This window comes from Anomalospiza imberbis, chromosome 3 (assembly GCF_031753505.1).
Source record: "Anomalospiza imberbis isolate Cuckoo-Finch-1a 21T00152 chromosome 3, ASM3175350v1, whole genome shotgun sequence".
NCBI classification, from domain to species: domain Eukaryota; kingdom Metazoa; phylum Chordata; class Aves; order Passeriformes; family Viduidae; genus Anomalospiza; species Anomalospiza imberbis.
The window spans coordinates 28,671,870-28,694,654 of record NC_089683.1 but is presented as its reverse complement, the minus strand read 5'-3'; the positions used below and the strand labels follow the sequence as shown (position 1 = coordinate 28,694,654).

The following is a 22,785-nucleotide window of genomic DNA, read 5'->3' as shown; positions in this document are numbered from 1 at the left end:
TGTAGTTGTGGCCTTGCAGTCAGTAGTAAAATAGCAGGTTAAATATCACTGCATTTCCATTAGTACCCGGTGATTACACCTTCTTATTTCTTGCATCTTGAGACCTTTTAGGTGATAATAATGCTGACTTCTTGCTACAAATTTCTCATGAGATGTTGTATGAGAGAATCATGGTTTTATTTTAATTTCATGCTCATACACACATTCTCATATCTAGTAGAGCATGTGTTTGTCCAAATAGTCTGTCCAACATTCAAGGATTAACAGGCATGTACTGAGGTGACCTGGCCAGGATTTCCTGTGATGCCATGGAGGGTAGTGAGCATACTGAGTCATTACCACGGCTCTCAGCTTTTTCCTATGTTGGCAGTCATGATAGTTTTTGATATCTTTTTTATATCCCTTAGGAGCTGACCTCAATTATATTTGGTATTCTGTCAATTGTTTTATTCTCTCTGAACCCTCTCAAACTTTATGCATCATTTTGATTAGCTTTGCTTTGTCTCTGTACCTTTGCTCATCCTGTTCAGGGTGTGGGCTGTCATTTATTTTCTTCTCCTTACATTTTTTTCTCCTTAGTACACTGCATGTACCAGCACAGAGATATTTTTAATTTTCTTATCTAGGTGCCATAAACACTGGGTTTTGTACATCTCTCTTTTGCTGTTTCGGTACCTAGACTTTCAATGTCCTTTGATTCTCCAGTATCATTTCTGTTGCAATTCTGGCTGGGGGTACATGACAGCATGAGGACCTGAGATTCAGCAAGGCCAAGTGACAGGTCCTGCAGTTTGGCTGCAACAATGCCATGCAGCACTACAGGTTGGGACAAGAGTGACTGGAAAGAGGCCTGGTGGAAAAGGACCTGAGGGTGCTGGTTGACAGCAGCTGAACGTGGCCCAGTGGCCAGGAAAACCAATGCTACCTGCCCTGTATCAGCAAGTGTTCTGGGATTGTCCCTCTGTACATGGCACTGGTGACACCACAAATCCCGTGTCCAGTTCCAGCCCCTTCACTCTATTGAAGACATTGAGGGGTTGGAGCAAGTCCAGAGAAGGGCAACAGAGCTGGTGAACTGTCTAGAGGGTAAGTCCTATGAGGAGTGACTGAGGGATCTGGGGTTGTTCATACGGGATGAAAGGAGGCTTGGGGGGACCTTATTGTTCTCTACAACTACGTAAAAGCAGGGTGCAGCTGGAGAGGAAATTAGTCTCTTTTCTCAAGTAATAAGTGACAGTACATAGCCTCAAGCTGAGCCAGGGAAGGTCCAGGCGGGACAAATTTCTTCACTGAAAGAGTTGTTAAACAATGGAATGGTCTGCCCAGGGAGGTGGTAGAGTCACCATCCCTGGAGGTGTTCATGAAACAACTAACATGCCATTTAGCGCTATGCGCTAGTTGGCAAGTTGGTAATCAGTCATAGGTTGGATGTGATGATCTCAGAAGTCTCTTCAATCTAAATGATTTTGTGATTCTGCCGTTTCAGGACTTTGAAGTTGCATTGTATGTTTCCACTGAGGTTTTAAAACTGTACTGCAGGCAATAGAGCCCACCACTGTCTGAAGCCAAAGTCTTGTTCCTTTCATTAGAGAAGGACCAGCAGAAGAAGGTGACCATTTAAGCAGTTTTAGTGCAATATTGCACAAAGCAGGAAAACTATACACAGAAAAACATCCAGAATGACTGCGGATTTTTTAAAAGAAACAGGATTTGCAGGTTCATTGGTTCCCTGAAAAGAATTTTGGTGATTGGCAGTCTAGGCTAAATGGACACAAAAAGGACCCTTTTCTCTGACCCATTGATTTTTTCATGTTTTTTCATGTCATGGAAATCAGGAGATTTATGAAAAGGACCTCACTTTTGTTAACCTTTTGGTACAGATATTCATTTATCATAGCATCCAGAAGATTTTACTAAGTTGTTGAAAAATATATGATGCGTTCTAAAAAGAGCTGAAACTGAAAAATAATTTCTGAAGTGAGTTGAACCAGTGTAATGTATGAATATGTGTAATATGATCTCTTGTGACATACACCTTTGACCAAATACTATTAATAATGGTATGCAGGATAATATAGCATTATGGAAAATCACCTCTTCATTGGAAGATGAAAACAAACCAAAAAACCTAAATAATAATAGTCTACACAGTGGTGTCTAATTTTTCTTCAATCAAGTCTTTAATGACTTTAAAATGCAAGTATAGTCACAGCAGTTCCAACCCCCACATTGTAAATCCACAGTGAAAGAGAGCATATGTAAAGAATACAGTTTAACAATCCTTTAATGCTATTTTGAACAAGCTGCAAATGCAATTGTAGAACTATTCTATTTTTAAAATGACCTGGTAGGAACTGCAGTTTGTATAACTCATTTTGTGATGGTATTATGTTTGTGTTGTCCTCTTTTATCATTAATCTGCATAGGTATAATTAGAAGTTTGGCTTGATTAAGAAAAGCCATAATGTTAAACATTTACTCAAATAAATACCAAGCCATTGAGGTTTTATTTTAAAAAAAAAACAAAAAACTTAATAATTCTTGATTATTTTAAAGGTTAGACAAATGGCATAAAAATGTATTTTAAAAGCATCTCATAGAAACAATAGAGTTGTACATAGGTGTTCATATCTATTCTTTCATAATTCTGCCAACTTATTTTAATGTGTGTAGTGATACATCATAGAGGGATGATTTCGCAATTGCTACTTGACTGGGAAACACTTTGCATACTTTTGGTACCATAGAAACCACCTATTAAAAACTACCTATAAACCTATATAAGGGTTGTAAATGAAAAAATTTGAACTGTTGTAATTTTTAGCACATTTCCACACAGATGCAGTTGGAATTATAGTAACAGGGTTGAAAATGTTTTGGAGTTATTGTCATGGTTAAGTTCATTGCCATGACCAATAACATCAGTGGGAAAGAAATGCAAGACCTACTTAGGTTACATACATACACAAAACAGTAAAATGAGGAGAAAGTTGGAGAGAGTAAGTGTTAAATTGTAATGCTAAGGATGAGTAGCATCAAACTTGCTCTGGAGTTGTTGAAAAAGATGCCTTGCTGTTTCTCATTTACCAAATTGGTTTCTAAAATGTGCATAAATTAAAATATTTCATAGAACTCTCTTTTTTATTACTCTTCATTATCCTGTAAGAATGGAAAGGAATTATAGTTAACAATTTAAAAATATTGTGCCATTCAGAATGAAATCTTGCATCTACATGTAAAAAGAAAGATGCTTGTATATTATACTTCCTTTTTGACAATTTTTTCCTATATAGAATATATGTAGGCAAAACATTTACAGCTATTTAACCTCCTGCTAACTCACTCCTTTTCAAAATTAACCATATCCCTTAAGCTAAATGGCTAAGCCAGATAAGTAACCACAAACATGAAAGAATTTATGCACATATTGCAACTCCTACTATTTACTGAGTAAATGGCATATTTAGAATTTTAAAATTATCTTTAAAATTGACAATTAATAATAGAAAACAAAAATTCTATGCTGGACAACTACTAGAGGTTTTCATATAAAGTAAAGTGTTTTGTTGTGTGACATGGGAAACATAGGGATTGTGATTAATGGGAGAGCAGAATTATGCAGCATCTTTCAAGCAAGGCACAATCTCACATCAGCTCTGGTGAGGATTAGGTGTTTATTACAGGTCTGCTGGGGTCTTTACCAAAGACAAGGAAAGGTCTTTTTCCCCTAAGTCATTCCTGTATTGACTTAGAACTGAACCTTGAATTGAACTGAACTGAGCTGTATTGAATTGAACTGAACTGAACTTAGAATTACATATGAAACAGAAAGAGTCTGGAGAGTAATGGAATGGGTTTGAAACTTTTGAACTCCAAAACATTTTTGAATGGGCACATCTTACAGTCTTTAAGCTGTAATACAGGAACAAAATATTATAGAATTCTGTACTACTTGATTGTGTATTTTAATAGCTGTGTATATCCACATGTATAGTAGTATAGGATACCAATAGGTCAGAGGTATCTTAATATGTTGAATTTTAAGACACTTTTTACTTCCAATATATTTCTTTATATTTGTTGATTTGGATGAGGAAATCCTGTTGCTTTTACTTTAAATCTGAAAAATATGCAGACACTGAGCTGATAATTCCTGTGGAATGAATGTGAAAAATCCTTCCTTTCTGTTTTCATAGAATGTAAACAAGTAAACAAACCAACCCACCTCTTTTTTTGTCTTCTTTGCTTTCACTATCTAGCATTTGACATACTGAAGTAACTTTCCTTCATGTTTTATTTACTTCAGAGGCAAATCTTACCCTTCACTTCCACCTGGAAACACTGGCCAAACTAGGATTGTAATTCAGGTGTTATTAAGGTTGTATGGCTCATCTCCTTGCCCCTTCCAGATCAACTTCACGATTTCACAGAAAATTCCTTCACAACAGGTCTTTGAAGGAGTATTAGGAGCAGAAAGCACTTGTTAATGCTTCTCTCAAGCAGTTGCTAACACTATTGCAGTCTTTGAAACAGTTTCAGTAGCATTTGCAGTGTAGGTTAGAATGAGGATTATTTTGACATAGGGACCAAGAATAATTTTTTTTTTGTGCTAAACTTATATATGCATAGACCTGACCTCATCTAATATTACTTTTTTATTGTTTTTTTTTCAGAATTTTTTCCAGTCTAGCAAGCTCTTATAACAAAGTAATTTTGGATCTTCTTTTGTAAAAAGAATCTTGTTGTTCCTTAACAATTGTTACATTTCCAAGAAACTAAATACAGAAGCCAGTGGTGACTATGGGTTTTATATTGTGACAGAAAACAAAAAGAAGCCCAAAACACTGTGTGAGGAATCTCTGACAGGATATGTTCACATCAGGATTTTAGTTAAGATCAGAGAAGTATTTTTGAGATCATTCTTGAAGTTAGCTCCCGTTCTGTAATATCGTTGGTGTCATAGGGGCATGTTGTCACAGAGCAGGTGCCCTGTGTAGAAGTGATGAAATTAGGCTGAATGTGTTGGGTTAGGCTCCTGGTGTGCCTATCTCAGGCAACCAGGCTGCTTAGAAGCATCTGATTCATGGGACCAAAGCAGTTTTTTGAGTAATCATCTCTGAAACATGTATTTCATCAATATCAGGTCCACAGCCCCAGCTGTTGAGCTCTACCAACATGCTCCTACTGTGTACCACTGCTTGCTAGTTGTAAAAGCAGTGGACTGTCATCCAACAGTGGCCATTGTAACAACAGAGAAATGTGCAAGTCTGAAGAAGTTGCCAGCCATGTTGCTGTGCAAAAGGAGGAAGCAAATTTTTGGTTAAGTGAAGACATAGCCCCATTACTTGGATTTTCTGAACCATGGGTCTGTGTTTCTCAGTTTTGCTATAAAAGTTTAGGGACCATGATCACTGGTTAAAGTGTAACAGTTTTATACATGACTGAATGCTGCTGCTAGTAAAAAAAAAAAAAAAAAAAAAAAAATTTTTGCACTGGAATAATGTAGATTCGATCCTTAATTGTAAATACAGCCTTTGAAATACTGTGAAAAACATTTAATAAGCACAAAAGAATAAGGAAATGAATATTTGCAGGTCTGAGAGGCTGTTACTAAATATAAAAGGTAAAGTACATTTATTTGTTACAGCCCTCTAGTTATGTACACTTATCAGATGACTGCTACACAAATTAGAAAATCAGAACATCTATGGGGTCATTAAGGTAATGCTTTTCTCAGGGTATTCTACAGGATTCTTTCTACAAAATGCTGTGTAGGTATTTATATACTCCAGTTTAAAATGACTTAAAGTCTTCCAGATTTCACACCAGGACATTGCTTTGTAATTGAACGCATATCACTCTGAGATTGCTTTACAAGTGATTGGCACTCTTCAGAATATATTTATAACACAGCTCTGGTAGAACAAACAAGTGTACTCGGATTATATCCTAAGGAAGCTAATTTTCTTTCCCAGCCACTGCAGTGCATCTGTAATTCTCCTCACTATTGACACAGTGTTGCTATGCTCAGGCAAATATCTCTTAAAACCTTATAATTCACCTGTAACCTGTGTTTTATTCTTTTCTTCCTCCTAACTGCCTCCATGTAAAATCTTTATGTCCAATGTGTGTGTGCTTTGACTCCAGACTCAACTGCATCAGGTATTGACAGATTATTACAACTGGTGAAGATATGGAAAGAGGCATGATTTTGACTTAAAGAAGACTTTTTTCGGTCCAACTTGTAGTGAAAATGCAGCATCATTTGTGTTGCTGAGGTGAACCAAAAAACTATTAGATGTTGTCTTGCCACACAGAAGCATGCAGCAAAATTTTATTTACATTTGCAAGTTCTGTAAGGATCAAGGATCAGGAAGAGGCATTTGAAATGTTCAGGCATTGAAATATCTTGAGGAATTTTATAGAGGTAGGAATCAAATAAATGCCTCTCTAGGATAAGTGACCACATGTGGTAGTTGTGACAGTGGGATCTTGCTCCTTAGTTCAGCTTTCATGTTTCAAGTGTTCCAGTTTGCATATGGGAAGTAATTCCATGTTCTTGCTGTAAGCATGAATGAATTCTTCTTAATTATCTAGAAGCAGAAAATATTCTGTATCTTTGTCAGAATTTTCCTACATCCTACTAGCATAGCTATTAAACCATACATAGCAAGAGAGCTACTCCTGCTACTCCTGCAGCTTGATGTGTGCTGGACCCAAAGAGAGCGGTTATGCACAGCTCAGAATGTCACAGGTGAAAAGGCTAATAGTAGTGCTGTAGGAAGCCTTAGGAAAAACAAATACATTTTGTCAAAATATCTCACAAAGTGACTGGATAATTAAAATAACAGAATTCCAAAGCAGCTTTACAGTCTTTGCTGGTGCATTGGTTGTAGGTTGACCTTGATGGGTTGCACTGGGTTTGTGTGGGCAAGTTTTCAAAGTGTGGGGACTGCAGAGGTGCCTTGTGTGAGAAGCTGACAGATAGTTCTCTTCATGCCTAGCAGAGCCAGTTCCAGCCAGGTCCAGGATAGATCCTGCTCTGGCCAAGACTGAGCCAATCAGGATAATAGTAATGTCTCTGTGATAGTATATTTAAGAAGGAAATGAAAGTTATTGCACAGATTTAATTGTGGGCAGAGAAAAGCAGGATGAGAATATGAGGGAGGAACAGCTCTGCAGACAACAAAGTCAGTGCAGAAGAAGGGGCAGGAGGTGCTTCAGGTGCCAGAGCTAAGATTCCCCTGCAACCCATGGTGCAGCCCATGGTGAGAGAGCTGTGCCCCTGCAGCCCATGGAGTTTCACAGGCGGTGCAGAGACCCACCTGCAACCCACAGGGGACACATGCAGGGGCAGATGAATGATTGAGAGGAGGCAGTGAAGCCATGGGAAACCTATGCTGGAGCAGGCTCCTGGCAGGGACTGAACACCTATGAACAGGGAAGCCCGTGCTGGAGCAGATTCCTTGGTAGAATTTGTGACCCTGTCATGGACCCACTCTGGCCAGGCTGTGCCTGAAGGACTTCACCTCATGGAAGAGTGACCCAGGTTACAGCAGTTCTTAGAGAATGGTTGCCTGTGGGATAGACTTGTGATTTAGGAGTTTGTGCAGGACTGTCTCCTGTGGGAGGGACCCTACAGTGGAGTAGGGGGAGTATTCCTCTCCCAGAAATAGGAGGAACAATGTGTAATAAAATGTCTGTAACCCCTTTTCCTTGTCTACCTGCACCAGTGGGAAGGAGGAGGCAGAGTTGGGAAGGAGAAAAGGTTGGGGAGAAATTTTTTTTAAGATCTTCTTTTACTTCTTATTGTCCTGCTCTGATTTTGTTAGTAATAAATTCAGTTAATATTCCTGAATTGAGTCTGTTTTGCCTGTGACAGTATTTGGTGTGTGATCTCTCCTGGTCCTTTGCAGCAGCGTGTTCCGGGGAGGGGGACCCCCCAGACGTGTCCCCGGGGGGACCCCCCTAGGCTGTGAGTTGGCTGGTAGCAGCAGGCAGGCAGGGAGACTCCACACGGCTTCCGAGGGCCCTCATTAGATGAGGGTTTATTGGGGGTCCTACCCCCGGGAGGCAGCATGGTTTCTGAGGGAGAGGGTGGGAAGTGGAGTGAGGGGGGAAAGGGGAGGGGGAGAGAGGGGCTGAGAGAGCACCGGCCAGGGAGAGACGGCGAAGAGAGAGAGAAACATCCCCCCGGCACACTGAACAGGGAGATTCAAATTGGGCTCGGAACAGATTGGGCCAATGGGATTACAGACACAGGATACTGCAGGGGAGGATCACAGGCTTGGAATAAACCAGACATTTTCGAGGGGTGCGACAGAGCATACCACTTAACTAAAATATAACACCACAGTCCTTATCTCAACGCATGAACCTTTCATTATGTTTTCTCTCCCTTGTCCATTTGTAAAGGGGAGTGATAGAGAGGCTTTGGTGGGTGCCTGGCATTCAGCCAGCACCAACCCACTACACAGCTGCCTAGCAAACCACTCTCTCACCCCCCACTTCTCAGCTCGACAGAGGAGAGAAAATAACATGGAAAACAGCTCATAGGTTGAAACAAGGCGATTTACTAAAGTGAAAGTGAAAAGTTGAACATGCACATGCAGAGGAGAAAAATCCCAAACTTTTATTCTCTACTTCCCATCAGCAAGCCGTGTTTTGCCACTTCCTGAGAAGCAGGGCTTCATCATGTGCGGCAGTTACTCCAGAAGGCAAACATCATAAATAATGAATGCCTTCCCTTCTCTTAGCTTTTATTTCTAAGCCAATGTCCTATGGTATGGAATATCCCTTTAGTTAATTTGGGTCAGCTCTCTTAGTTGTATCCCTTCCAAACCTCTTGCCTGTCCCCGGCTCACTGTTGAAGGGGAGAAATTGGACAGTGCTGATGCTGAGGGAACATTACTCAGCAGTGGCCAGAACACTGGTGTGTTATCAACACCCTTCCACCTACCAATGCAAGGCAAAGCACGGTGAGAGCTGGTGTGGAGAAAATTAACTCCTCCTCAGTCAGACCCATACAGCATCTGTCTTGTGCTGCGGAAACATCTGGTGAGGAGTGTATGACTACTACCTGAGTGTAAATGCTCAGTGTAATAGGAAAGCCTATTGTTGTCAGACAGAGAAGAGCGGGGAAGCCCCTGCTCTCCACTAGGACCTCAGAAATCCTGGAGCAAAATCTAGGTACATTTTAGCTGGGCTTGATTCTGGAGCTGTAGAGGTGTCCTGGTGCTGACAGTGGGGTGTCTGAGAAGAGATGCTGGGGCTTCCCTGTGCTGGACAGCTTGTTCCAGCCAGCTCCTACTGCTGAGCTGAGCACACTGCTGAGGTGGGGGCACCTTGGGGGAAAGATGTTTTGGAGAGATGAAAACTTCACCGAGGGAAGAGGAAGGAACAGAAAAAGTGAGAAACAGCAGAGCAAATGCCAAAGTGAGCGAATAAGAAGGACGAGGTGGGAGTGAGGGAAAGATGGTTTCGTTTTTGTCTTTGTTTCTCACTATCCTACCCTTTTTTAATGGGTAAGAAATTAAATTAGTTTTCCCCAAGTTGAGTCTGTTTTGCCTGTGATGGCAATTGGTGAGTGATCTCCCTGTCCTTATTTCAACCCATGAGCTTTCCACTTGACTTCCTCTCCCCTCTCCTGCTGAGGAGGGGAGTGTTTGACAGAGAAGATGGTGGAGGTCTGCAGCCATCCAAGGTCAGACTACAACCCACCACCCACTGCAGGTATCAACACGTGATCTTGGCAACTCTTGGCTCATGTATCTGGGAGTTCAGGTCCAAGAATATACCCGGGTGTGAGTGAGCATGAAGGGTTTCAGGAAGAATAAATTGGTTTCCCAGGAAACCATACAAGCTAAATGCTGTAAGCTGTCAAGGTCACAGAGGAAGTGGAATCCAGATGGGGGAAAGGGCAAAGGTTTACTGAAACATTATGAGTGTACATGCTATGGAGCTTCAGGATTCTTTTAAAATTCATTTAAACATAAAAAAACTAAATCCTTTGAAGGCAAAAAAAATAGAAATTCTTCAGTGAAATGAAATCGCATGCCACCTGCTGTTATAGACTAATTGCTCACAATCAATGAACTCTTATCTTTTTCATTTCAAAATTATTAACACTACTCTGGTTATTAGTGTAATTTGGTGTTATCCTTTTTTCTTTCCAAATTAAAATGCACCATGTTATGCTCTAAAATGAATAAGAAGTTTAATTATTTTTCCAAGGGAAAACATTCAATTTAAGTTTATATTCAATAATCCTGTGGAATACATCAGTATTATCATAAAAAGGCAATTTCGGTGTGTGAGTAAAATAATTGAGAAGTGTGTGGGATGTGTATGGTTAAAATGCTCAGCTGACAATAAATTGGTACAAAAATTCATCAGTATCTCATAGTTTATATTCTTTCTTTTAATGAACATTCTTGTAACTCAGCTTTCCTTTTGCTAAACCATTCCTTGCTTCTGTCTGATCCTTCAGACACTTACTTAGACATTTGGTCTCTGAATCTTATTTAGTAAATCATTGAATTCCTTTTAAATAACAGACAAGGATCCCATACTTAATAGTTTGGTCTCTACCTACTTTTACTTTTTTTACTTTTTTACTTTGACTTGTCACAAGAATCACAGATATCTAGTTATCTATTAACTTCCTTCAAATTTCTTCTGAAAAAACAATTTTAACCTTCTTAATTTTTTGGCTGAGATTAGCCAACTGCTAAACTAGCCTTTTCAAGCGAGTTTATTGAATCATTAGAGATAACGTCACTCCTTACCTTCATATGAGCTTTGGGATGATCTTGTGGGCTATTTTGAATGTGACTATTGAATTTTCATAAAACATAAGTCATATGGTTTTGTTGAATAAATATTCAGAATGCTTGATTTTGTTAGAATGCCCAAATTTAAAGTTAATCTTACCTGTTTGTGGATTTTTAAAAGATGACAAGTCTTAATTTCCAATTTATTTTTAATTTATTATTATTGTTATTGGTATTATTGTTATTATTTTAAAATTTAATGGTGATTTTCAGATTTTCTAATCTACACTACCCTACAATGCTTCCTATAGTAAAACATCTTTATTTGCTTATTTCAGTCTTGGCTGGTTTATGACAGAGAACAACCAGTCTGTACGGAAGTCAAACATCATTACACTCAATTCTAATTAGTCTGTTCTTCCATTTTCACAGGAATGTACCTCATTCATTTTCATTGTTTGACTGCATCTCACTTTCCTATTTGGTCTTTCAGGATAGAGTCTTTCTGGGTATAAGATTATAGGACTTTTCTTGACCTCTATATTACTTCCAGATCAACTTTCTGATATTTAAATCTGAACTTTCTTGGTTTCATTTATATATACATCCATTTTGCCACTTCTGGATCCTTGTCAAAACATTGAACTTCCTATAACAGTAATTGCAACTCCCTCTATTTACCATTTTTTTGACATTTGCATTCTATAAAATCTAAGCCAGTGAAGCACTTAAGAGCCAAGGGGTAAAATATCTCACCACCATTGTGATGCTGTGCAAAATCTTATGGTTATGCAGTTTCAATTATGCATTTGGACAGTTCACTGAATTTTTCCTTCAGTACTCCCTGCAGCAATAAATTGTCTCAAAGGAGCTGGAAGGGAATCAGAAAAACTTTATTCCTTAGAATTAATGGTCATGTTAGTTCAAAAATCTGTAAGTTGGAAACATCATGAACCTGAAAGTGTCTCTGCCTCTTGTCTGGGTGAGCATGACTATTTCAATATGCATCTCACAATTCTGTTCCTTACCCCTTGAATGATTGCTCTCTGACAACAGCATCGAGGTGAGACTAATGATGTGAAGAAAACAGGTCATTTAAATTGTCTTGTATATATAAGCTTCAACTTTCTTGTATTGAAATGTCCTTTTTTCTTTAAACTAAATACTTTTTATCAGAATGGAACTAAACAGGACTGTTTTTCCAAAGTGATATTTCTTTGACCAGATAAGAATTTTTTTGCATGTGAAAGAGACAGAAGATATTTTAGGAAATGATGAGAAAATGAAGAGATGGCTAGATATGTGTAAGGTACAGATGAAGTTAAAAATTGTACTGACTAGGTCATTAACCATAATGAGTGTGTATAGAAAACTAGAGTATACATTATCTGCATTCCAGCTGTTTCTCAGTGAGGATGAAGGAAAATGAAACTTCATCTGGGAAATTTTGTTTCTTTTTTCTGTAATATGTTTAAAGCACATCTGTTACAAAGTTAAAAAGGATATTATGTCAGAATTGCCAGGAGAAAGATCGGATTGTTTTTTTTTAATTTCACAGTGACTGCAGGTAAAGTTAGATTCTTCAGCCTAGCTGTAAATGTGTTTTGAGAGGGAATTATGTGTTCTGTTACATTTGTTCAGAAGTTCTTCAGAGACTTACTGTTACAAAAGCAATCTAGAATCACAAGTGCAGTAAGAGATGGGCAAGACATCATACTTCTCGTGACTACTATAAAGAAGATCCATAATGTGAGATCTTGCTGTCCAAAAGCTAGTCTGAAATATTATCATCAACCACAGGATATACTTGTCTATGTAACAGGAGCTGGAAATAGATATGGAAAATGGAAGTATGGTTGGAATACCAGGGAGGGATATACAATGATGCTCTGAACATGCTCAAATGGATCTGAAAGATAAAAATTCAGATGGAATTACAAATGGAGACAGGAAGGAAAATAACCTGTGAAGGAGAATATGAAAGGCTCTTAAAGCTAAATCAGAAGGAAAAGGAGAACCAAAGAACAATTTTGACATGTTGGATGGGTGGTTTTTCACTAATGAAGGAAACAGAAGAGTTTCTGAAGTCCTTGCTACCTTCTTTTACCCTCAGTCCCTGGGACATTATTAAGAAAATTCTCTTAGAAGCCAGTTCAAGACACATAAAGGTCAAGAAGGTGGTCTGGAGCAATTAGCATTGGTCAAGTAAGGGCACACTCCTGTACCAACGATTGTGCCCTCTCTGAGAAGATGGCTGTCACTAGGGTGGTCATTGAATGACATTGCTTTAGTAGTGTCTAGACTTTGGCAATGTTGCCCATAGCAACATTGAATCCAAGCTGGGGGGATATGTACTAGATGGCAAATTTTAAATGAGAAAAATTTGCTGTACCTTTAAGGTTAATGGTTTGAAACCTAACTGGCAACTAATTGTGAATGATGTTTCTTGGGTAATACTCATGCTACTTAAGATCTTAATCCAATCTGCTTAGGGGAAAGTATATTTCATCACGAGGTTGATGTGAGACCTCAGATTGGGAGGACTGCTTGATACACTGGATGGCAGAGTTTCCTTTCACAGAAACTGTGACATGCTAGAGACAGAGTCCAACAGAAGCTCAGTAATTCAGGAAAGACAAAATGTCCTGCTATCTGAGATGGAATAAACTCATGGAACATTACAGCCTGCCAACCAGGAAGATGCACTGTAGAAAAGGATTGTGCAGCCCTGGTGGAAAAGCACCTGCACCAATGAAAGCTAACTGCATGCTGTTTTAGTAGCAGTGGAGTCAGTGAGTCAATTATTCCTTTCTCTATGACACTTAAGGGCATATATATGACACTCTGCCCAGTATCGTTTCTTCCAATAAAAAAGAGAGATTGACAAGCTTCAGAAAGTCCAATATTTGGTTAAGAAGATAATTAGGAAATGGAGCATATGATGCAGGAGGTGAAGAAAACTGAATAGGAGTTTTTCAGGTTGGAGAAGAAAAGATCAAGAAAATCTAATTGCAGACTACTAAAAGTTAAAGGTGCTTATAGAAAAGACATAACCAGACTTCTGACAACCATTCACAGTGAAAGAACAAGAGGCAAAAGACACAAATTGCAACAAAAGACCATCCAGCAGGATACGTAAAGAAAAAAAAGTCAAAAATCATAGTGAGGGTGATTAAGCATTAGAGCAGTTTTCACAGAGAGGCTGTGAGAACTCCATCCTTGGAGATATTCAAAGCTTGACTCGACAGGGCCCTGAACTGCCTGACCTAGCTTTGTTCATGATCCTGCTTTAAGAAGCATGTAGACAAAATGACTTAGATCTCTTGCAACCCAAAGCATTTTATGTTTCAAAAACATTTCAGGATCATTGTCTACCATTATTTGCGGTGTAGTCAAGCTGCTTGGGTTTTTTTCCTGGACTTGAATTCATTCAGCTTCCCGTCTGGCCCACACTCAGAGATACTACAAATCCTATTTCCTTCCACTTGATCCACTATTATTGCTTGACTAATGACTTCCACAGTAGTTCTTGTGATAGCTGGTTCTTGTGATAGCTGGTAAGCCTGCGTTTTGGATCCTTAGATGTCAATTATACCTGTTCACCCCCAAAAATAAGTAGTTTGAGTGTTAGCCTTTGAGTAACTTGTGTCTTCCCATAAATTTTCATCCTGTCAAATATCTATATACCTATGTATAGCCTTCTATACTTACAGATTGAATCACGGTCTCTGGACCAAGGCTTTGAATCAGGTTACTGCGCTGTATCACCCCTTACTGCGCAACTGGATGAACTGGATAAAAATATGGAACTCTGCTAACTTGTCCATCTCTTTGCTTTTCTTTTTGCTTTCTGAAAGGCTTCTCTTGCTCACTCGCTCTAGGCCAAGCATCCTAAGGGGATACCTTCTTCTGCCTGAGGTTTTATTCTGTATGTCTTTAGAAAACTTTCTATTTCTGAATAGGAAGAGTTATCTTGTATCTCCTGCCCACTGGAAAATAAATACTGATATCTAAATAATTCTTTTAAGCATTAAGAATAATCCTATGAATTACTATGCTTTTATATAATGGTATATATAAATACAACCTCAGGTCACCCTGAATTTTGCAACATCAGTTCAGAACTAAATAGAACTAGAAAGAATAATCACTCTGCATTTATGTGAATATAAAATAATATCAAATATTTTATTAATTATTCTGTAATAGAAATCAAAGCAGGATGACTAAGGGTTAAATATCAGCCAGACAATAAATTCCTGTAATTCCTGTATGGAACAACAACTCCTTGGGTTAGTAAAATTAGTGCTTCAGTGACATCAGTCATATGCTATATCATTTGCATGTGTGTTTGTATCAGTTAGTAACTTTTAAATTGATGGTGAATTCTAGATTTAACTCTAAACTGAGGTTCCCTTTTCACAGACTCACAGAATCATAGAATCATAAAATCATAAATAGTTTGGTTTGGAAAGAACTTTTGAAAGCCATCCAGTCCAATGATCTTGCAATTAGCAGAGACATCTTCAACTACACTGAGGTGCTCAGATCCTCATCCAAACCTAACTTTGGATATTCTGGCGATGGGGCATTTACCACCTCTCTGATCAAACTGTTCCAATGTAGCACCACCCTCATCATAAGGGTGTTGCACCACCCTCATCACCTTCTTCCTTCTGTCTAATCTGAATCTACCCTATTTTTGTTTAGAACCATTATCCTTTGTCTTATTGCAACACTTCCTGACAACAAGCCTGTCTCCAATGAGCCCTGTAGCATTTTTGGAGATCATAGAATCATAGAATATCCAGGGTTAGAAGGAATGCACAAGGGTCATCCAGTCCAGCTCCTGGGTCTGCATAGAACAGCTCCAGGAATCAAACCATGTGACTAAATATTGTCCAAACGCTTCTTGAACTCAGACAGATTTGATGTCATGACTGTTTTTCTGGGGAGCCTTTTCTAGTGCCCAACCTCTGGGTGTAGAATCTTTTCCTGACATTTAACCTAAACCTCCATGACACAGGTTCAGGCAATTCCCTCAACTAGGACCTCTTCAGATTCCCAGAACTGTTCAAAAATCGTTGAGAGAGGCCTTGCGATAACATAAGCCAGAGCTTTGAGTCATCTGAGATGAATCCCATTGGGAACCATAGACTCATAGAGATACACCTAAAGCAGTAGTTCCTGAAAATTCAGGTTTGACTGGGATTTCATCATTCTCACAGCCATGGTAATTCCTTGTGAAGGCTGACCCAGAGCAGAGACTAGATGGAAGTAAAGAATAAAGTAGGTATTTATTAAGAGGCCTCAATAGATCCACCTTGGGCAGCACAACCCAAAATGGCCACAAAATGGATGGCCAGTCATGGTGTCTCACACTTTTATAAGTTTTGGTCCATTAGCATATTGGAGCTAATTGCCCAATTACAGATTTAGCCCATGAAGTCCATCCTTCTTGTGTTCTCTCTTTGGTCCACTCTTGTTGGCCTGAGATTGGCTGTCCTTGGGTCCCCAGCTAGAGAAGGAATTGTTTTGTCTACCCATTCTGTGAAGAGAGCTTACTATCCATATGAAGCCTAGACTTATACACTAAAGCAGAATAGTTTCTGAAAAATGTAAAAGCAAAAACCTGAGGCATCCCCAGCTCAGGTCTCTGGGACCCCCATAGCCCATCACTGGTAATGAAGTGTGAAGGGAAGAAAGCATTAAACACCTCTGCCTTGTCTGTGTCCCTATTTCTGAGGTGACCATCCCCATCAAATAACAGGTCAATCACCTAGTGCAACTCCACTTACAGCCAGGGTCAGCTATAACAAGATTGTTCTGTTAGTGTTCAGTTGTTCTGAATATCTTGAAGGATGAAGACCCCAAGACCTCTCTGGGTAACCTATTCTAGAATTCAACCAACTTCTAAAAAAAAAAAAAATAAGATTAATTTCTTGTATTTCAGTATGTGCCCAGTGCTCCTTTTTCTGTCACTGGGTACCACAGAAATGATTCTGGTTCTCTCATCTTCACTTCTTCCCAATCAGGTATTTATTTGTTGAGATCCCCCTTAAGTCTTCTCTTCTGAAGGCTGAACAGTTCCAGTTCCTTGAGTATCTACTCATACATCGGGTATTCCAATCCTTGATCATTCCCATCATCCTTCACTAGATTTGCTTTATTGTGTATGTATCTCTGTTGTAATGGGAACTCTAGGACTGGACCCATTACTCCAGATGTGAGTGAGGTGCTGAGCAGAGGTAAAGGATTGCTTGCAATGTTCTTCCTAATGCAGCTGAGAATACTGTTGACCTTTCTTCCTTCAGAGCACATTACTGGCTCATTAATTTGATTTTTCACTGGGATGCTTAGTTGGGAATTTAATTTATTTAAATATGGTGTCTTACTGATCAGTGATAAAACTCATGAACAACTTCTATTTTTATTCCAAATTGAAATGAGGGCTCTGAGATGTATGCATTACTGTTTACAATAAGCTGTATTCTATGTCAGGAATTTGGGGTTTTTTTAAGCTTTCAAAGGATGTCAGTGTCAGGGGAACTATATAGCATGCATGATCTTAATGAACTAGGCATAGCCCACAGTTTTCAGCTTTAATGTTTAATATGATGATCTGACAAAGTTTTTATTACTCCATCTGGCTTTTTATTGACATGTTCCTGGATAGGTACATTTACCTGCAATAACTGTGAGGGTGGTCACATTGGTTTTAATGCCATGTCTTCCTTGCTGAACGAAAGAACATTGCAGACACATTTCAGAGGAGATGTTTTGGATTAGACAGAATGATATAGATTTCAAGCTGATATCTTTGCTCCTGTCACATAACACATCTTTCTTACATTACAACATTTATTTATCCTTCACATAGCACACTTATTCCATCACTTGGGAATTCCTTACTAACCCATTCAAGACTGGAAACTGAAGTTGCTCAGCTACCTATAGTAGGAAAATGTATTAAAAAGACAAACTAATGTACCATTATCTTCCTTCCCTGCATATAACCAATATGAAATGTTTTCTATGCTTCATGAAATCTATATTTATGGATCAGAGATTTATTTTATTTTACTTTTACTTTTTTTAGACAGGATACAAAAAAGGAAACTCTGAGCCCAGTCTTTTCAGTATTTTACTGACAGCATGAAATTGTCTTGTTGTCCCAGAGGTTAATAAGAAAAAAAATCTCATATCAGACATCAAAGAAAATGCAAAATTATCACAACAGAAAGCAATATTCTTTCATTCTTTAATAATAAACAGTGCACGTTGCTACAGGAAACAAATGTACCCACTGAATAGATAAAACCATAAATAAGAGCTGACTTTTTGCTTTAGCCAAGAAGCAAATTGAAAAATATTCTGCATATAGCTGAAGCCAAACTGTGTTAGCAATTGGGAGATTTACTGGAAAACACACTGCTTTTAGTGGTCCTTTAGCCCTATCCACTAACACATTGTGGAAACTTATAATAGAAAGCAAACCTCTGGTTGAAGAGCTCTCCATTTTAAGACAAGAGCAACACTAAACGCTGACAGACAGTATTTTCAGATTAACTTCATAACTAGAAAGAAATCAGAAATTATTAGGATACAATAAAAGGGTTCATGCTCTTTCAGCAGGCCTTAGAGGGAATGTATTGCCTAAATTCAAAATGGTGTTGCTGAGAAACCACTCAGCTGCTACTTAGCTCTGGAATTTCATAAAGTTTGAAAGCCTCTACTTCCTGGTTGTGGGAAATGAGAGGTTTCTTCTGGATGTGTTTTGAAAGAAATGTGTGAGCCCTGATAGTGCTCAAGAATCAAGGTTATAGTTCATATTTCCAGTGAAGGCTTCAATACTGTGAATGCAGAGTACATCATGTGTCTTCATAAATTCATCTGGGTAGAGAGGCAATATGCTGCATGCACTCTGTTCTCAGTGTTTTCTTAGAGACAAGACTGTTTCATATTGCATTTGGAGGGCAGCAAAATGCCTTCCCAGGGCCTGTTCAAATTTGCCAAACTCCTGCTTGGGACTTTCAGTGCTTATCTTTGGGCAGATGTCTAAATGCCCATTGTTGGGGAATCCCAAGCAGCTTGGGCAAAAGGCAACTCAAAAAGAAAAAACTGAATATCTATAATTTGAACCCTAAGTCTTTGATTTATCTTTAATCATCTGAATTCTCAATGCATATAGGTCTTCATGAGATCTGATTTGTTTTTCTATCATGAAAAGTCTAATAGATCTTCTTTTTGATTGAGAGATTTTATTTCATTTTAGATTCTTCACTTTGATAAGGCACTATTACTTTCATTTGATTTTAGTTTGCTGGCATTTTTTTATCAGTTCCATTTAACATCAAAGAAAATACTAAACAATCTACCAGGAATCATTCTGAACTTTCAATAATAATTGCTAAAAAGGTCTTGTAATGCCAGAAATAAGCTAGGACTTCACTTTACTAGTGCAAATACTTCTTTACCTTTAATGCAAATAAAGCATCTGAGCTTTTTCATCTAGAATTTTGATATTTAACATCGTTATCACCCAAGAAATAAACAATTGTTTAAGGAAATGGATGAGAGTGGTTCTCAGTGCTACAGTGCTGAGTTAGTCATGCAGAACTAATTTCCTGGCTGTCTCTGAATGCACATAAAGCTGCTCTGTAGATGCTGCTGACAATGAACTAGTGACTGGAAAAAGGAATCTTAAACACAGTCACATCTCTTGACTGTTAAAATCCTTTACACAAAGCATGCTGATCTAATGTACTGTAGTAAGCAGTATTCTTTTTTTCTGCTTGTTAGTAAAAGAAGTTTTAATACCTGAAGCTGTTGCTAAGTAACCAACTGCTTCCAAAATATATCTTCCTTGATAATAAAACTGGTTTGTTTTTCTGCTAATTAATATAGCTACATTGGAATTTCAACACTGGTATTGCATAATGGGAAAAATACCCTAACAACAGAAAATTGTCATGTATAACTGAGGATGCCTCATTCATGTGGGGAGCATATTACAAGTCATTTAATCAGAAAATCTGTATTTGAATACAACTGTCCAGCACTTTAGAAGCAAAATGCAAATAGAGTAATATACCTGTGTGAAAAGGGGTTTCCCTGTTTCTTTAACTACATTATATGGTGCAGAAAAAAAAAAAAAAAAGCTGATGCCTGTCCATAATATATGGCATTTAGAGCAGGCTCACAAATATATTTTCTTTCATAAATAAAATGAGTTTGTTTGAATGGTGTTTCAATGCAAAGATTCTCAGAACCAAAAAATCCAGAAACAATCCACCAAAAAAAAAAAAAGCATTCCTGTACATAGATTAACTAAGACCGCAAGAAAACAGAAGATGCCCACAAGTAGCAATAGTGCTTCTAGCTTAATGTTGATTCTAGTGTTATTCTTCAAATAAACTTTAATGGCTGCAAGAAGAAGAAGAAGGGAGGAAAATGCACTCAGATCCATGTTTGCAGTGTAACAGCCCACACAGGGATGTAAATGAAGATTTGGACACAAGATTTGCTCAGCGAAGCAGAAGGTTTTACTGCCCTCTAGTAAAATGCAGTTACAAAACTGTCTTTTAAAATGTATGCATGCTGAGTAAACCATTTCAGTTATTGTTACTGAAAATGTGATTAGTCTTGGATTGTCATCTCATTGTTTCCATAGTCAAAGAATTAAACATTTATGTTCAATCTAGAATGAATTATTTTTGAATTAAGCAAAATAGCAATAATGAAGCACAAAAGTAAGGTCTCTGTGGCTGCATCTGCATGAACGAATCTCATGCCAAATTTTCACCACTGTTATTAGGAAAAGACTAAGTGGTAGCACAGTGCAAAAATTCCCGAGTCCTAACTACAGGGGAACTTACCCTGTTGTTAGGATTGTATCAGCACTGCATAAGCAGCTCAAGAGTGAGCTTTATTTGTGTCCTTTAATTTCTGCCAGCAGCAAGTCTGAGAATTAAATGGCAGCAGAACTCTTTACCTAGGGCTACAGAGAACTGGAAGGTAAGTTGCAGGGAAGTTGTAGATATTTAATGGCCTGACACACAGGAAAAAAAGAAATGAAATCATAGTGTTGTTGCCATGCACATAGCTGTTCCATGCAGTGCTGTACTGCCAGATTATTCCTAACAAGGATGGCATGAAAGGATGCATAAGGCTGTCACGGTAAAACATCTGACACTGATGGTGATTGTTGTAACTGTGTACACTGTGACTTGTTACACAGTGCAGGCTCTGCCTCTCAAACAGCAGCAGAAGTGCTTGGGAAAGGGCAAGTGCTAACTGCTGTCTCACAAAGTAGCTAGTGCATTTTTCCCTGCATCTTGCTTTTCTTTCTTTCTTTCTCTCTTTCTTTCTTGCTCTTTTTTTCCCCCCTCAAATGTAAAATGTAATTCTGGCAGGTTTTTCAGGAGCTACATAGGACTTCTGGGAAAATTATATTTTCAATTTTCAACATCAGTCACGAAAAGTACAAATATTCTGTCAATCCTACCACTGAGCTTTTATAAACGAATATTCAATCTTCATATACTCCTGTTTATATAGCTTCATAAATATTCAAATACCTGGGGAAAACGAGGCCAGAAATGGGGACGTCGTTCTAAAGTAAATATAAATTAAAATAAACATTAAGGAAGAGAAAGAGTTTATACTCATTCATAGGAAAAATCCAAAGTAGTGGGTAATGTAGTTTACTTCTCCTACCTCTTGCCTCCATCTGCCAGGGACAGAGAATGCCAGGGGCAATATCCTGTGCAAGGACCACCACAGAGGAGGGATTTTCCACCCTGTGATGCTACCTTTGCATACTCTCTCAAGGCCAATGCATAACTTGAATCTAAAAACTCAGTCCTGTCTTGTATTTTGGTAGTGGTCTGGGATCAGAGAACTGCAACTGGTTTCCTGACCTTTTCTCTTGAGATCTGCTGAGAAATGGGTGTGAAATCAAGCTCTCAAGTGCTCCAATACTTTGTGCTATGCAGGAACAGATGCAGAAAAAACACAGTTTTCAGCATTTTTTGTGACGGCTCTTAGGTAATTTTCCAATCCAAATTCATGCATTCCTACTAAAAGAGGTCTGAAAGGGGCTGTGGGAGACAAACTAATGCAAGCTTCATAAAAAAGGAGAATAATTTGTATCTCAGTCATTGTTGACAAATGCTGACACTAACTAGCCTGTCCTTGAAAACCTCAAATAGCATCTACCCCAGGTACTCCAAGGTCTTTTCTGTCTTCATTAGGTAAGATCCCTGATGAATCTTTACTTTTAACTGCTCTCCTGTTTGCAAGCTACTTGCCTCTTTATCTCATTGACTGAGTCCTGCTCCCTTAAAGGCTGTTTTACATTTAACTCGCCTAAAGATTTATGCTCTAAAAGAATATGGGGAAAAATATATTGTTTGAGCTTCCTGGAAATACTAAACTTACTTTTTAAACACTCCAGTTTAATTCAGGATATTTTTTTGCCCTTTCACTTAAACATTCTTAAATAAGAGAACATAGTCTATTGGTTTTCATTTTAAAATTATTAATTTAGTATGTATATTTACACTGCATTGTGCATGGAGCAGGTATTGCATTATCATCATTTGTCCTTCCATTGTACATTAGTAGCATTATTTATTAACCTTTTGTTGGTTTGTTATTGTGGTACTGTGAGTATATTTGGAGGTTTGAGTTATGTGAGGAGTTGATCAGATTTATTTCTATTGAGTTTAGTACAATTAGTAGGCTGTGTTAGTGCTGTTTCATGTGCATGAAAGAAACTTACTCCTGTATTAGGCACTTAGATAAAAATACCTTCCATGACTTGTGAGTGCATGTTAGGCAGCTCTATAATCTTATATTTCACCTAAATTCTGAAAGGACCAAATGTGCCATGGTGAAAAATAAACACTTCAGAGAGCCCTCTAGATAGGTGATACACCAACAGCTGTCACAATAGTCTCCTTTCAGATTCGGGTTAATGGCAGCAAAATATTTTCTTCATAGCTCCATT

General features: G+C 38.3%; 1 long non-coding RNA gene across 1 annotated transcript; it reads left to right on the top strand.

Moving 5' to 3' along the window:
* The first annotated feature begins 4,219 nt into the window (after positions 1-4,219).
* LOC137470429 (uncharacterized) lies at positions 4,220-22,547 on the top strand. Its single transcript, XR_010997057.1, has 3 exons — positions 4,220-5,365; positions 13,265-13,564; positions 21,512-22,547. It is a non-coding gene; the product is annotated as an uncharacterized lncRNA (long non-coding RNA).
* The last annotated feature ends 238 nt before the right edge of the window (positions 22,548-22,785 follow it).